This window comes from Momordica charantia (genome assembly GCF_013281855.1).
Source record: "Momordica charantia cultivar OHB3-1 chromosome 6 unlocalized genomic scaffold, Mcharantia_2.0 BLBB01000006.1, whole genome shotgun sequence".
Classification (NCBI taxonomy): domain Eukaryota; kingdom Viridiplantae; phylum Streptophyta; class Magnoliopsida; order Cucurbitales; family Cucurbitaceae; genus Momordica; species Momordica charantia.
In genome coordinates, this window is record NW_028275164.1 from 12,978,492 (window position 1) to 12,993,220 (window position 14,729).

General features: G+C 32.6%; 1 long non-coding RNA gene across 2 annotated transcripts; it reads left to right on the forward strand.

Moving 5' to 3' along the window:
* The first annotated feature begins 3,979 nt into the window (after positions 1-3,979).
* LOC111025210 (uncharacterized) lies at positions 3,980-7,282 on the forward strand. 2 transcript variants are annotated; one of them, XR_002603482.2, is made up of 5 exons: positions 3,980-4,488; positions 6,180-6,394; positions 6,470-6,562; positions 6,640-6,741; positions 6,832-7,282. It is a non-coding gene; the product is annotated as an uncharacterized LOC111025210 (long non-coding RNA). The 2 variants fall into 2 exon arrangements; XR_002603481.2 differs by having other exon boundaries at positions 3,992-6,394.
* Positions 7,283-14,729: the final 7,447 nt, after the last annotated feature.

Consider the following 14,729-nt stretch of genomic DNA (forward strand, 5'->3'; position numbering starts at 1 on the left):
TTCATTTATGTGGGAGTTCACTAAGGTCCCCTCCTCCATGTGGATGTTGAAGTATCTTGTGATGAGATATACCTTGCTGTTGGCAGAAGATTTTTAATACCTGTCTGTCAAAGACTTCATCAATCCCATTGCTGTTTTCTGACTCGCCACAAGGCTCACCACGTTCGTCGACAAACACAACCTGATGATTGCTAATCCTTGCTCATCCATCTCTATTTTTTATTTGTTATCCCAATGACCGATCATTCTTTCAGGGATTTATGAATCTTCTTGTATGTTAGAAGATCTGTAATTTGCATCTTCCAAAACTCAAAATTCTCCTCCATCAAATCTTAACACCCCTTCGAAGTAGTGATGTGATTTCTGACTGGATACCATGATACTACAACCTACACCTCTGATACACTTGTTGGGAAATTAGGTGCTCCTAATAATTTCCCCTTCCACAATTCTATTAAGTTATCTTAGTCAATCACAAAACAAAGAGAAATATATGGAAAACAATAAATGCCACAACAGAATTTATACTGGTTTATTCCAACAGTTTATGTGCTATGTCCAGTCTTTCGCTTAGATGCGGGTTCTACTAAAATATGAGATTGGGAGCAAGCGCTCTCAAATATATCTCACCCCAGATATTCACTTTTTAGAGGTCCCAACAAAATCCTCCTAGCTTCTAAGTATTTAACACAATATACTTAGGTATATGAATGAAATACTCATAAAGGATCAAGATACAATACTCTAAATACATTGATCTTAATCTGTCCCAACTCTGCTGCCAATACCTCGAGTCGCTGCCAAATTTGCTCTTAAAATCGGCTGCATAATTTAATCCTTATGGCTGCCCTAAAAAATGATACAAACAAGAAATATATATATGTTGTCATAGCATTAAAACGCTACCCTTGGCATCTAAGTGCTACGAGACATGTAGCGTCACCCACAAAAACGAAACGCCCGCACGTCTCCTGATCTCTGCATATGAGTTCGGAGCGTTGAGATGCTCACACTGCCCCCTTTTTTTCCTTTGATTTTGCATCAACGCTGTGGCGCTGTCCCCTCGACCTAAAGGCCTCTATAGCGCTCAATACTCATTTTTCATTCCTTCGATCGTGCTGACGTGTCCTGGCTCGACCCGACTCGTTTCTAGCTCGTTTCAACGTCGATTTGACTCCACCAATCCCAACACCCATAAATTTTAAATTACGAAAATAAAATCCATAAAAGTTTATAATGGTAAAAGCTTGACATTGCCATCAACTTCATTAAGAATTTCAACTATTGGGCTCTCATGCGTGACTATCAGGCGTGTTTAAATGAAATAAATTAGAAATCTATTGGAAACATGAACAGATGAACAAATAACATTGAATGATGAATTTTTGGTCTTTTGTTAAATAATATTTATGACCAATTCCAAATTTATACGTGTTCTAAATTAATTTCAAAATTGGTGATCAAATTATGGCACATGTCTTTCTTATAATCGTATAATGACATCACCTAATTGGATCAACCTATAAGGAGATTGAGCCAAAACCCACTGAGTCCATAAGAAGAAAGCCCACACAAAACTCTATAAATACAAGGGATCACCTCTCATTTGGGAGATGGAGAAGGATTCTTAAGAATTTGGATTTAGAGGGATCAGAGCATTCAAAATCATTTACAAGCATTTAATAGAGCACTCAGAGTCAACAAAGGTTGAAGACTATAAGAATTGAAGACTTTAAGACTACAAGACTTCAAGAATACTAAATCTTATCTTCATCAAGCTATAAAGTAGAAGAACTTCATCAAGCTGCATAGCCGATGAACTTCAACAAGTTAAAGAACTTTTTCAACAAGTCGAAAAACTTCATCAAGCTACAAGCCAAAGACTTCATCAAGCTGCAAGTCAAATACTTGATCAAGCTACAAGCCACATATTCAATCAAATTACAAGCTGAAGCATAATCTAGCTACAAAAATCGAAGATTTCAAAGATCTTCAACGAGCTCAAAGCCAAAATCTCAAAGGTCTTCAACAAGCTCAAAGTCAAAAACCTAAAAAATCTTTCAACAAGTTGAAAGCTGAAGGCACTAAATAAATATTTATGTGACACTTTATGAAATAAATTTTGGATCAAGTGATATGATATAACAACATTTGTACCTATTTTAAATTTTGATTATGAAGAAGTAAAAAGCCCATCATTTACCCACTCTAATCCTAATTTTAACATAATTATTGATATAATCATAGTTGGCCAAGAGCTCCAAAAATCAACCTACATCAACAAAGATGAGAAACAAGAGGAGAGGCCTCCTAAAAAGGGAAGTTCCATTGGATCCACAATCAAATTTTGACAATTTCGTTGCCCATTTTGTTTGTTGTTCACCCAAGTGTAACAAAATAAGGGAAAATATTTTTCCTTAAATTCTTAACTGGTTTTATTTTCTTAAGATTTATTTTGAGAATTATTTTCCTTTACCTCTAGGCAAGTATAATTTTTGATTTTATGACAGATTTTGCATTATTTTTATTTACCTTATAAATGGAAAAGCGCAAATGTACTCTCGTCACAAGTAATAAGTGTAATAAGTATTCCGAGATCAATCCCTCACGGACTAATGTAATTTTTCGATAGAAATAATAATGATCGAAAAGTTGTAATTAAATTGAGGTGACAAATAACACAAGTGAATGTTGATTTTGGTTGATTTATGAAATAAAATCTGACCCTAAGTTACTTCAAATTAGCTAGAAATTATCGGGACAAGTTCGGCACGCTTGCAATCTCTCTTGATATTTAACTATTACCTTTCTTAATCTGCTTATATGTAAGTGATCTCGATGTACTAAGTTATTCCTAATATATCTATTAAAAAATTCTTTAGTTTTGGGCTTAAAAATAATCACAATCTCGGGTCATTTTGTTGTTGAATAGGCCTCCTCCCATCCATGGATGACATATGGTGCCTAGGTGTAGTTTTTTTGCACAAACAGGTAATTTCCATAATATTTTCAACTCTAATTGTTACCAAAACTTAATAAATACGTCAATAACCTATATAGAACATAATACGTCAACTTAACATCAATTGGTCATAAGTAAAACAACACATTCCTAAGTAAAACAAAGTCGAAACTCATGAATTTAACATCATTTTACCCTTGTAAACAAGAACAACCTGCTGGTCACCAAACTTGTAGAGTATTTTCAGCCTCCAGTATAGTGAGTATTCTGTCCACTCTTGGTATTTGACTACAAAGGTAATTCATCAAACCTTTCCCTTTCGAGTTGAACCAACTATACGATCGAACTCAAGTGGCTAGAAACTGAGTAGTCCATACGCTTGAGTTGTCGTGTACCAATTATGGTCTCAAATATATTTAAGCTATAAGTATATCTACTCATTCAAAGCAATTTAAATCAATCAATACATAATTTTCATTAATTTATTTAATAAGTTACAATTTTTTTTCAATAAGGTTAAGTTCCATTTTGGTATCTGAAAAAAAAGAAAATAAAAAGGTTCAATTTTGGTTCAAAACTTCAGGATGGTTATATTTTGGTCATAAACTTTAAAAATAAATCCTTTTAGTCCTTACTTCTGTTTTGATTTTATTAAATTAATAACATGACTTCAAGTATGTAAATTACCATCATGAACGTGCATTCAAACCACAATACAGAAATTTCAACTTTTAGTGACGGAACAGATTTTCATCGTCAAATGATACTTTCGACGACAAAATGTGATTTCGTCGCCGAATGTATACACTTTTGGCGACAACTTCTTGTTTCGTTGTCAAAAGTGTACACCTTCGGCGACGAATGGATGTTTCGTCGCCAAAAGGGAGTTTTTTGGCAATGAAAACATGTACTCGTCGCCAAAAGTCACTTTTGGCGACGAAAAGTCATATCGTCACTAAAATACCCTTTGGCGACTAAATTTTTTTCGTCGCCAAAGGTTGTGCGGGATTTCTACTGCCCAACATTTCGGTTTGGTACTATTGGCGACGAAACGAGGATTATTGGCAATGAAATAAGTTTCGTCGTCAAAAGTTTGATCCTTGTTCTATCCGCCCGACTCTACCCCTACCCTTTTCTTCGTTCTATCCGCCTCCCCTTCTTTTCGTTCTGTACGCCGCCCACCCTCCCTTTTTCTCAGATCTGTCAGCTGCCCACCCTCCTTTATCTCCCGATCGCCGACCGCCAACCTCCCCCCTCTTCCCCTTCTCCCTCCCTTGCCCCCTTCTCCCCTCCTTCCGCGACCAATTCTCCTTCCCCTTGCCCCCTTCGTTCTGTCCGCTGACCGCCCCCTCTCGCCGCCTTTTTTCTTCCATGTCGACTGCCCCCCACCGCCCCCTCCCTCTTCTGCCGCCGACCACCTCTTCTCCTCTCTTAACCATTCTCCCTCCTTTATGTTCTGCTTGCCGATCGCCTCCGCCACCTCCACCTCTTCCATGACGCCGCCGACCGCCACCAGTGCCTCTTCGGTCAACTCCGCTGCCCATTTTATGCCAATCGCCGTCCACTATCACATTTTTGGATGTGTTTTCTTTTTTTCTTTTTATTTTTATGTTTGCTTTAAATTTATGTATATGATTCTTATTTCGTTTTTTGTTAGAGATTTAGGGTTTAACAATACATGTAGATTATATTGATGTTTTTATATGTATTGAATTTGAGAAATTGTGAAAGTTATTTTTCATTTTGGCTTGAATTTCATATAGATTATTTATGTTTCGACTAATGTTAATAGAGAGAAGAATTTGAGAAAATTTGAAGGTTCCTAGGTGGGGAACTAGTTGGGAAGTTGTTGTTTGAGTTCGTGTTTTTGGAAAATTTGAAGATTTTGTAACTTTATTTTATTAATAGAAATAGAAGAACTCGTGAAATATTGAAAGTGGGTGTGTGAGGGGATTAGTGTGTAGGTTGTTTTAGTTTGTGTTTTGAGAAATTTCAACATTTTGGATCTTTATTTCAAAATTTGAGAATTTTAGGAATTTTTTTTTTTTTGTGTCTTTGTGTTTCAAAATTTTGAAGATTTTAATTATGACAATTTTTTTAGTGGGTTTTTGTTGATTTCTATTCAAGCGTCCAAATTATAGTGAATAGACTTTAATGGGTAGTTTAATTGTGATTTAAATGTATATATAATTAATCCTAGTTATATGTATTCCATTTGGTTTTTATTTCATGAGTTTTCTTAGGTTGGAATTTATATGTTTGGCTTTGAGCTCGTGGTCAGTATCGTATTTGGTTCCCGACGTTCACTGTAACTTGTGTTGAAGTATGTTGAGTATTAATTTTTAATTAGTTTAATTTGATTTTGACTTCGTTTTTTTGGTTGTGAACGCGCTGATGTTACTTGTTTAATTTTATTTCTTAGTTTGGTACATCTTAACTATTTTAGTTTCGAGCATGTTGGTGTGATTGTGAACTCTTTAATTAAGTTGTGAGTGTGTGAAAATGTTGTTTGTTTGATTTAACTTCTTGGTTTTGTAAGTATGAACTATTTTGTTTGGTAGTGTGTTGATTTTATTGTAAATTATTCGTTGCTAATGTTGCTTCTGATTGATCTAATTTGTTAGTTTTGTAAAGTATGAACTATTTTAGCTGCACCTGATGGTTTAATTAATAGTTACTTAAGCAAATTTAATTTTGAAATATCAAGGTGAGCTCTCTAAATATATAATTAGATTTGAGTTATATCTTAGCTAGTTTACTTCTTTCTTTAGTGTCTATATCTTAGAGATATATCTAAGCTCTCAATAATACTTCCAAATTCATCTTACTTTTTATTATAACATTCATCCTCAATAATGACCACCCCTATTATCAACTTGACAAAATAAATATAATCTTTTGTCGGGTCCTTTTAGGATTCAACATTGCCTATTTATATTGAATTGAGGGTTATTTGAACAGTATTATCATTGAGAATAAATAAAGATTGGACTAAAGTTAGAGATAGGTCTTCGTTCGAGTACGTAGAAGGAGTAAAATAGTTCATAGAATTGGCAAAACTTCACATCAACACGGGTAAAACAAGATGTCCATGTAGATATTGTATGAATTTAAAGTGGCATTCAATTGATGGAATAAAAATTACTCAATATGTTTTATCATTTTGTATGATGCAACAGTAATAACATTTCACTTGTTCGGTGTTTTTTTTTTGTAGGGTCATTTCGATTTCGGCGAGTCAAACCCAGTTATTATGAGTTTCCTCGATCATGCGATGCAATCAATAAATCAGGCGTACAGGGTAAAATTGCACAAATACTACATAAGTCATCCCACACTTGAAATTGCTCGTAACACTCCGCCTGAGCGGTTGTTGGCAAGATCAAACGATTAGAACATGTTATGCGATAGATGAGAGACAATGAGTGAAAGGTACTTTACGAATATAACTTATACTTATTTTCTATACTTTATATTCAATATTCTAATGTAAGTTACTTTTGTTAGCAAAAATCTGAGACCAACAAACACAACAAGGCAACGCGCCCATTCAAGCATTGTGCGGGGTCAGAGACGTTTGCTATTATTGCCAAGGAGAAGGTACAATGCAATAGTATTTTTCTTGCATATACTTATATTACTTATGATTATCAACAATTATGTTTTATCAAGTGCAGAAAGAGCAAGATAGAGACAAAAATTTTCGTGAAATCTATTGGTTTAGGGAAACTAGATACTCCGATTTTTAAGGTTGGGTCGAAAGTGCGGATACAACTTATGTAAGTTTACTACTCTTATAATAATTAACTACAAATTACGCTTCAAATTGTATGTGTAAACATTTTGTAGTTTTTTAACTATGTATGCAGTTAGAGATGATGCTTGTTAGAGAATAATCTATGCAAGACGGAGGCGAACCGATGCCAGACCCAAACGTACTGGAAACAACGCTTGTGCATCGATCGTGGTATGTTAAAAGTGCTAGTTGGGACCCAAAACCTAAATCTCGTAAAGGTTCTGCTTCAAGTACAAATTCTTCACAGCGAGAACAAGAGCTTTCTGAAGAAATACATACCTTAAGAGAAGAATTTGAGGAGCGTCTCTCATAGAAACAAAAAGAGTTAGAGGAGCGTCTGTCACAAAAAAGATTACGAGTCTACACGGTGAAATGTCAGATTAGCATCGATCGTGGTATGTTAAAACTACTGGTTGGGACCCAGCTTGTTAAAAATAGGTACGTCTACATAGAGTTTTGTTAGAATTTAATAACTGTAAATGTAGCTATCCTGTAGTTATGGTAGCCATTTGAAGTTTGTTTGATTAGTTTTTGTTAACTTTGAACGGAAGTGTCGGGGGGAGGGCGGTGGGTGGGGTCATCTTATACGTACTTTTTCTTTAGTGTGTGCAATTTGGATTGAATTTGAATGTTATATAGATATGTTTTTGATCAATTTGAAATGCATTGGTGATAGAGTCTGTGTGCATGTTTTGAAGACTTAGTGAGGGTATGTTTTATGAATTTGAAGTTTGTTTTAATGAATTTTTATTGACTTTGAATGAAAGTGTTTGGGAGAGGGGGTGCTCGTATACTTTTCTTTTAGTTTGTGAAATTTGGATAAAGTTCGAATGAGTTATGGTAGTCATTTAAAGTTGGACTGAATGAGCTATATAGACATTTTTGTCTTTAGTTACTTTTGATAATTTTGTTTTATTTGAAGTGTTTTTGGATAACTTTGTTGAATTTGAAGTGCATTGGTGATAAAATGTGTGTGCATATTTTTAAGGCTTAGTGAGGGTAGGTTTTGTGTATTTGAAATTTTGTTTTAATGAGTTTTTATTGACTTTGAATGAAAGTGTTCGGGGAGGGGGTGCTCTTATACTTGTCATTTAGTTTGTGAAATTTGGATTAAGTTTGAATGCTTAATTAGTTTGAGTTCATGATGAATTTTTTTTGTTGCTAAAATTTTTTTGCGACGAAATTCCACCTTTTATCGACGAATTTTGTCGTCGCCAAAACCTAAAATTCTTGTAATACCACATAAGTTAAAATCAATATTGGACACGTAATTTTGAAAAATCAGGAACCAAAATGATTATTTGTATGAAGTTTAGAGAATAAATTTTTAAAAGGCTAGAAAAACCAAAATAGAATAAAAATTCAGATATTAAAATTTTAATTAATTAAGATTTAAGTTCATGTTAGTAATTATTTCTTTATAATATTTATAATAAGGTAATAAGATATTGAAAATATCGATTGACTTTATTATTGATAACCCAATCTTTCAATTAATAAAAATATTAAATAAAATTTTAATTTTTTTCATGGATTAAGTTCTTTTTTAAGAGAGACGTAAAAATCCATGTTGAATAAATAATTAAATTCTAAATTATTGTCATAGTATCATATTAATATAAAAAGGGGAAAAAACTTCATAAAGGAAGAGAATTACGTGTGGGGAAAGGAAAAGTGAAAGTCAATGAGCAAGACAGATGAGCACAGCAAGGTTTGGAGTGGAGGATGACGTCTTTACTTTTGACTTTTGACTTTTGACTTTTGATCCTTTATTTGATCCTTATAAATATTACATAAAAGTTTATTTAAATTTTAGATCATTCATTATTTTGTTTCGACATGCAAAGGTGAGAATTCGAATGGCTGACCTTGAGGTCGATAACATATATGTTTAACTTGAGTTCGGATTCAAACTCACAATATTTTGGTAGGTTAGCTAAATATCTATGTTTATTATTATATTATATATGTTTTGTATGTATGTTAAAATTTAATTAATTAGTTAAATATGAACAATGAATTAGTGCTATTGAATTATTAATATTAATTTAGAGATTAAGGCACCTTACCTCTTTTTTTCTTTTGATCGGAGGTTCAACTTCCACGTCACATTTGTTGTACTAATAAAATAAACAACAAATTGTAAAAGAAACATCATTTTAACTGTCGATCCCACATATGTCGACCTTTTGCTTTTATCGACATGGGGTTCTCCTAACAGTCCACAAACATTCTGATGAATTTTTCATTAAAAAAAAAAACTTATTTTGTAAGGAAAATTTTGGCTAACGTTTTTTTGCATGGATAGAAAAGTTATTTTGATTCGATCTCACAACCTCTTGAATGATGAGAGGTGCAAATTAACGATGATCTATGTGCTCACTTTAGCCATTTGAGTCTTATTTTAAATTTCAATGAAATATATCATGTACATATCATTTTTTCTTACCATTAAAATTTTATCATATAATAAAACTAATATATAACAAATATGTGTAACATATTAGTTAGTCAATCTACTAAACGTTTTCTCCACCCATTATGCCATTTTTATTCATTTTATACTTTCTAACTTTTATATTCAATTTGAATAATTTTTAAACCTTAATATTAACAATTTTTTTCAAACTTCAAAAAACATGTGCAGTACACATAATTGCTAATTAGTATAAATTAATTTCTGTAAAATGTTTAAATAAAAAAAAAAGACAAATGGGTGGTGTGGTCATTTTTTTATTATATAATTTTTTTAGGTAGAACTTTAAAGTGATTTTTTTGAGATACATATTGTCGTAATTAGTAGTTATTAGAAATGCTAATTGCCCTTAAAAAAAAGAAAAGAAAAAGAGCTATATTGGCAACCTATTTAACTTTTGCTTTATATGATTAAATATATAGAATGATCTTTGATTTTTAAGGTAATTTTAAATTTTGGTCCATAATCTTTTAAAAATTTCAAATTTATCCCTAACGGTATAAAAATTTTCAATGAGGGTCATCCACTAAAAAATGGTTAAAACTTTGTTGATAAAAATATTTGAGGTATCAAATAAGTTATTGTTTTTTATCACATATTTGGACGGTAAAATGTGGATATTCTACTCGAATATTACTCAGACACATCAAATCCAACTCGCTCATCATAAAATCCAACTCGCTCATCAACAAAATTTATTTCTTTCAAATACTCCGTTCTCTCTTTCTCTTCTTTTATAGACTGTCACACTTCTAGTTTTTGAATTTAGTTGTGAACTTTGAGGCAATGCCCTCGTGAAATAAGTTGTTGTATATGAACATTTTTATTTGAATATTAAATGTGTTCTAAAAATTCGGTGATCTAAGGAACTCAAGCAACCTAACGCAAACTATAATGATGTCAATTAGGTGCTATTAGATAAATTATCAATAAGGTTATGAAAGTTGTGGTCTATAGATCAAATTTTGATCTAATTTTGACCATGGGCGTGGTTTAATGTCCTAGTTTATACCATTATATTAAACCACGGTCCACAAAAACTATGAATTAAAATTAATGTATAATTTTTAAAGTTGAGATCGAAATTTAACAAAATTTTCTACTAAAAAGACTTAACATCATCTGAAGTAGAAACTTCGTATTCTAATAATTTGTTTTTCAAGGTAGTGTAGTAGTATTCATGTGATACCCGTCGTTCTTTTCGATTCTCGCTTTTCTCTTTCTACTAGATTCTCATCCCGCAGGTCCTCTAAATATTATCCTTTATCTCCCTCGTGGGAGACCTTATCGTTTTGGTTGTTGCTGGGAGTTACCTTGGAACTTCAACAAATTCCTTGAGGTGACCCTTGTGGATGAGATCTTACACCTTTTCCTTGAGATCATGATATTCTTGTGTTGGGTGGTTCTAACCCCGATGAAAGAGGCATTATCTTCCTTTAGTTTTTGTGAGATGAGATCTTTATCTTTTCAGGCCATCTGGGTAGCTTCTTATCTTTTATCAGGGTTTACTTGAGCGAGATTATCGTTGAGGCATACCTCTTCAGAGGTTCTCGTTGAAGTGAGCCATATATTCTTTGAGGCTCTCTGTTGATTTCTACTTTATGGTAAGAAAGTAGGTCACGGGTCCACACTTATTCCTTCCTCCAAATGCCCTGGCCAATTCTTTGAAGAAGAAAATTAACTTTCTCCTCAATTGTCAAAGCCATACGTGAGCCGTTCTGGTTAATGTGAATGAAAATATCCTGCAACTGATAGCCTTTGTCACTCCATAGATGTCCATTCATTCTCTGTACGCGTCTAGGTGGTCGATAGAATCTGTTGAGATATCGTACTGTTTGATAGTAGGGAATTTTGAACTTTATAGGGATTATCCCTTCCACGAGCAGTGAATCTGCCTGGTCCATTATCTTCTTAGGATCAAATATTCTATCTTTCCGTTTTCACTATGCTTTTGTGCTTTCTCTGTCCGCTCGTGTCGACTAAGTGGCTTCTCCTTGTTGAGCAAGATTTCTCACAGACGACGCCAATTGTTGATGCAAAAATTTGGCTTCTTGAGATTCCGCCAAATTCACACCAATCTTCTAGAATAAAAAGGATCAACGAGACCTGCAAAACGGAAGAACATTAAAGACCGGTGTGGCTCTTGCCACAAAGACTCTGATGCTTAAGTCAGAATTGGAGTAGTCGAATATGGAGAATATGGTGTTTTTGGCGTACCTGTAGGGTTTGGTTTACCTTCCTATTTATAGAAGTCAAATCCTAATCCTTTTAGGAATTACAGAAGTCGAATCATGATACATCTAGGAAATCTAGATATCTGGGCTGGTGCGTTTCGTTATGGGAATGTCGTCGGATCAAGAGTGGGGACGCGATGAGTTCGGACCGAAATGCACTATAGTCGGGTTAGGCCATTAGAGTTCTCGGCCGAGGGCTGAGACCTGGTTGATTGAGGGCCAGCTCAGGTAGTCGAGCTCTGGCTCCCTTTTCTGGTTCGCGCCTTCGCTTGGTTCTCCTTCGGTCTTTGTTGTCTAGCTGGATCTCGTTTTATCTCTCTATAACACATCCCTTGTAACTCGATGAATTTGCCACCAATATCTCGAGATATTTTCATGATTGAATAATCTTTTAGAGATGTTTTGAAGGAATTAATAAAGCACTCTCGTGTGAAAATAATGTTCGAAGAAAGTCTATTTTTTACCGTAGTAGACGATAAAAAGTTACAAAAACTTTTGAAATTCTAGAACTCTTAAAATTCTTGTATAAATTATAATTAAATAAAAAAAATTAACTTTATGTTGTAGGAAAACTTGTTGCATTCCAACCATTTAAATCGTATGCATTTATTAGTATTGTTAATTAATAATTAATTTAATATTTATAATAATATATTAATGACATAGTTTGTAAATTAGTAAATTTTAGTAAGGGACAAAAGTGTCCATAAATGTTTTTCCTACATCCTCCCATTTTAATATAGCATAGATTTTAGATTATAGATATATATTGGGTGTGGACTCAAATAACGGGGGTCTAATGATAGAATATGATAAGGAAGGAGAAGAGAATTTATAGTAAGTATCCCTATTTGTCTCCCATTATTGAAAAATAACCAAATCATCTTTGGTAATGAAAAATGTTCATTTGTATTCTTATAACTCTTTTACAAGATTGATTTGATACTTTTACCCTTTCTATTTGGTTATTAGTTTTAGAATCAAAATTTCCTAACTTTCATTATATCTCATAGATTCTATCTCTCCTTGATTCTAATTTTTTTTCAACCGCTAATATTATAAACTTAGATATATATGTAAAGATTGAATTAAGGAGACACACCGAGAGAGACGATCAGAGAGGGAATTGATTGAAGCCAAGTTGACAAAGGGAGAGGATGTGGACGAATTGATGGAATCGAGCGAGGGAACAATGGGGCAACGCGGTGGGTGATAGAGCTGGTTGCAAGTGGGCGGCGGGTGGTGAAGGGTAAAGAATAGGGAGGCCTATATATTTTGTTTCTACAGTTTATGTAACTTTTTAATCTGAGGTAGAATGTTTTATATTTTTGTATTAATTGTTCACAAAATTATACCTTATTTCTTCACAGTATTTGTATTTCTTTAGTTGATCTTGTTCACCGTATTTGTTCCTCTCTTCTTATTTTTATATTTTTGTATTAATTGTTCACAAAAATACACCTCTCTTCATTTTATTTGTTGTATTTTTGTGTTCACCGTATTTGTTATACTTTTGTTCTCTGTTCACCATATTTGTTCATCCATTTGTTGTATTTCTATTTCTAATTACATTTTGTTTATTAATGTTTATTATATATTCTTTTTCTCCTCAAATTTTTTTTGTATAATTCTCTTTAAAATTGGTTGGAACAATATTTGAATTAAAAAATATAGGTAAGATTCTAAAAAATATTTGAATTATCCTATAAAAATGGTTAGGTAGGATTCTCCAATAAAAAAAAGGAAAAAGTAACAAATTCATTTTTAAATTATTTTAGAAGAGAGTAATTTTATACCTAAAACATTAGTACAGATTTTCGTTGGCCATTATTAATAAGTGAAAGTGTTTAACCATCTTTTAAAATTGCTTATTTTAAATGGCTATATATTGTTAAAGAAATCATTTCAAGTTTAATTGTCCTAAAAAATAGTGACCTAGTTAAGCCCAACTCCTCATTTGGCCTAGTTGGACCAAAGTGAAACAACTCTTTCCTTTGTATTGGTGGGCCATTATTTTACATTTCTTTGGCCCGGCCCATGTGGGATGAAATAAGTTTTCTTTTTAGGAGATGAACCTATTTGTTTACAAAGATATTTTCTTTTGATGAAATAAAAAATAAGTTTTAGTTTTTAGAGAAGTTTGTTATAGATAAATATTTTAAAAAGAAATAAATATATTAAGAATTTTATTTAAGATTTTTTGCTTTTTAAGCTATAATTTAGAAACTTCTCAAATACTTAAACATAGTTTTCTTTCTACAAGAAGAAAAAAATACAAGAGGAAAAATAAAAGTGTAGCTCCACTCGTTTCACTTGTGACTATATACATATATATATATATATATTTAAGAACAATATAATATCACAAATACATGATGGAGATTCGAATATATGACCTTTTAGAGGGAGCGGAGATGTCTTAACTGCTGAGTTATTCACACACGCTAACTTGATATTTGTTTCCAATTTTTTAGGAATATATTAGCTTTAGGTTAGATATATTTCTTTGTTTTTCGTTTGATAACCTCATTTTACTATCATAACGCCAATTTATTGATTTTAAAAACTACAAGCACCAAAAATATATTTTCTAAAAAAGTATATATTCATATATAGAAGTACTAAAGACTAGTATTTTATAACTCAAATAAGTTAGGACTAAACTTTATCATTTAATCTTAAAGATTTTTATCTGTCATATTAATCTATAAGTGTTAGGTTGATGCATATATATATATGTCTGTATATGTGTGTGTATATATACTTTATTTTTTATTATTATTATTTTTTTGCTAAATCAAACTTATTGTTTAAGGGGTAAAATTATTCAACTCAAATAAGCCTCCATAGAAAATTGACCCAATTCAATGCAACCTCAATTACGAAATATTTAAGTAGGGTTAATTTTGATTATTTGAGATAAAATTTGGAGACAATTCTTGCTCAATAGTGAAAATATCGTTTTACTTAATTATCAACCTCCTTAACATGTATATAGGATGGCCGACATAAGGAAAAAAGCTTTACAAGGAAAGGTAATAAAGTGATTGAATGCATAATGAATGTGATTGAATATACAAAAGGAAAAATACAGCCTGTTTACAGAGCACCCAGAAGTAGACTGAAAAGGCATGACTTTGTTGATGTGGTGAAACATACGTGGATTAAGCTGAATTATCTTCTTCTTCAATATCCCTCTCAAACGTGTGGGAGATGATCTAACACCGAGTTTGGATTTCAAATAGAAAAAAATAGATGGAG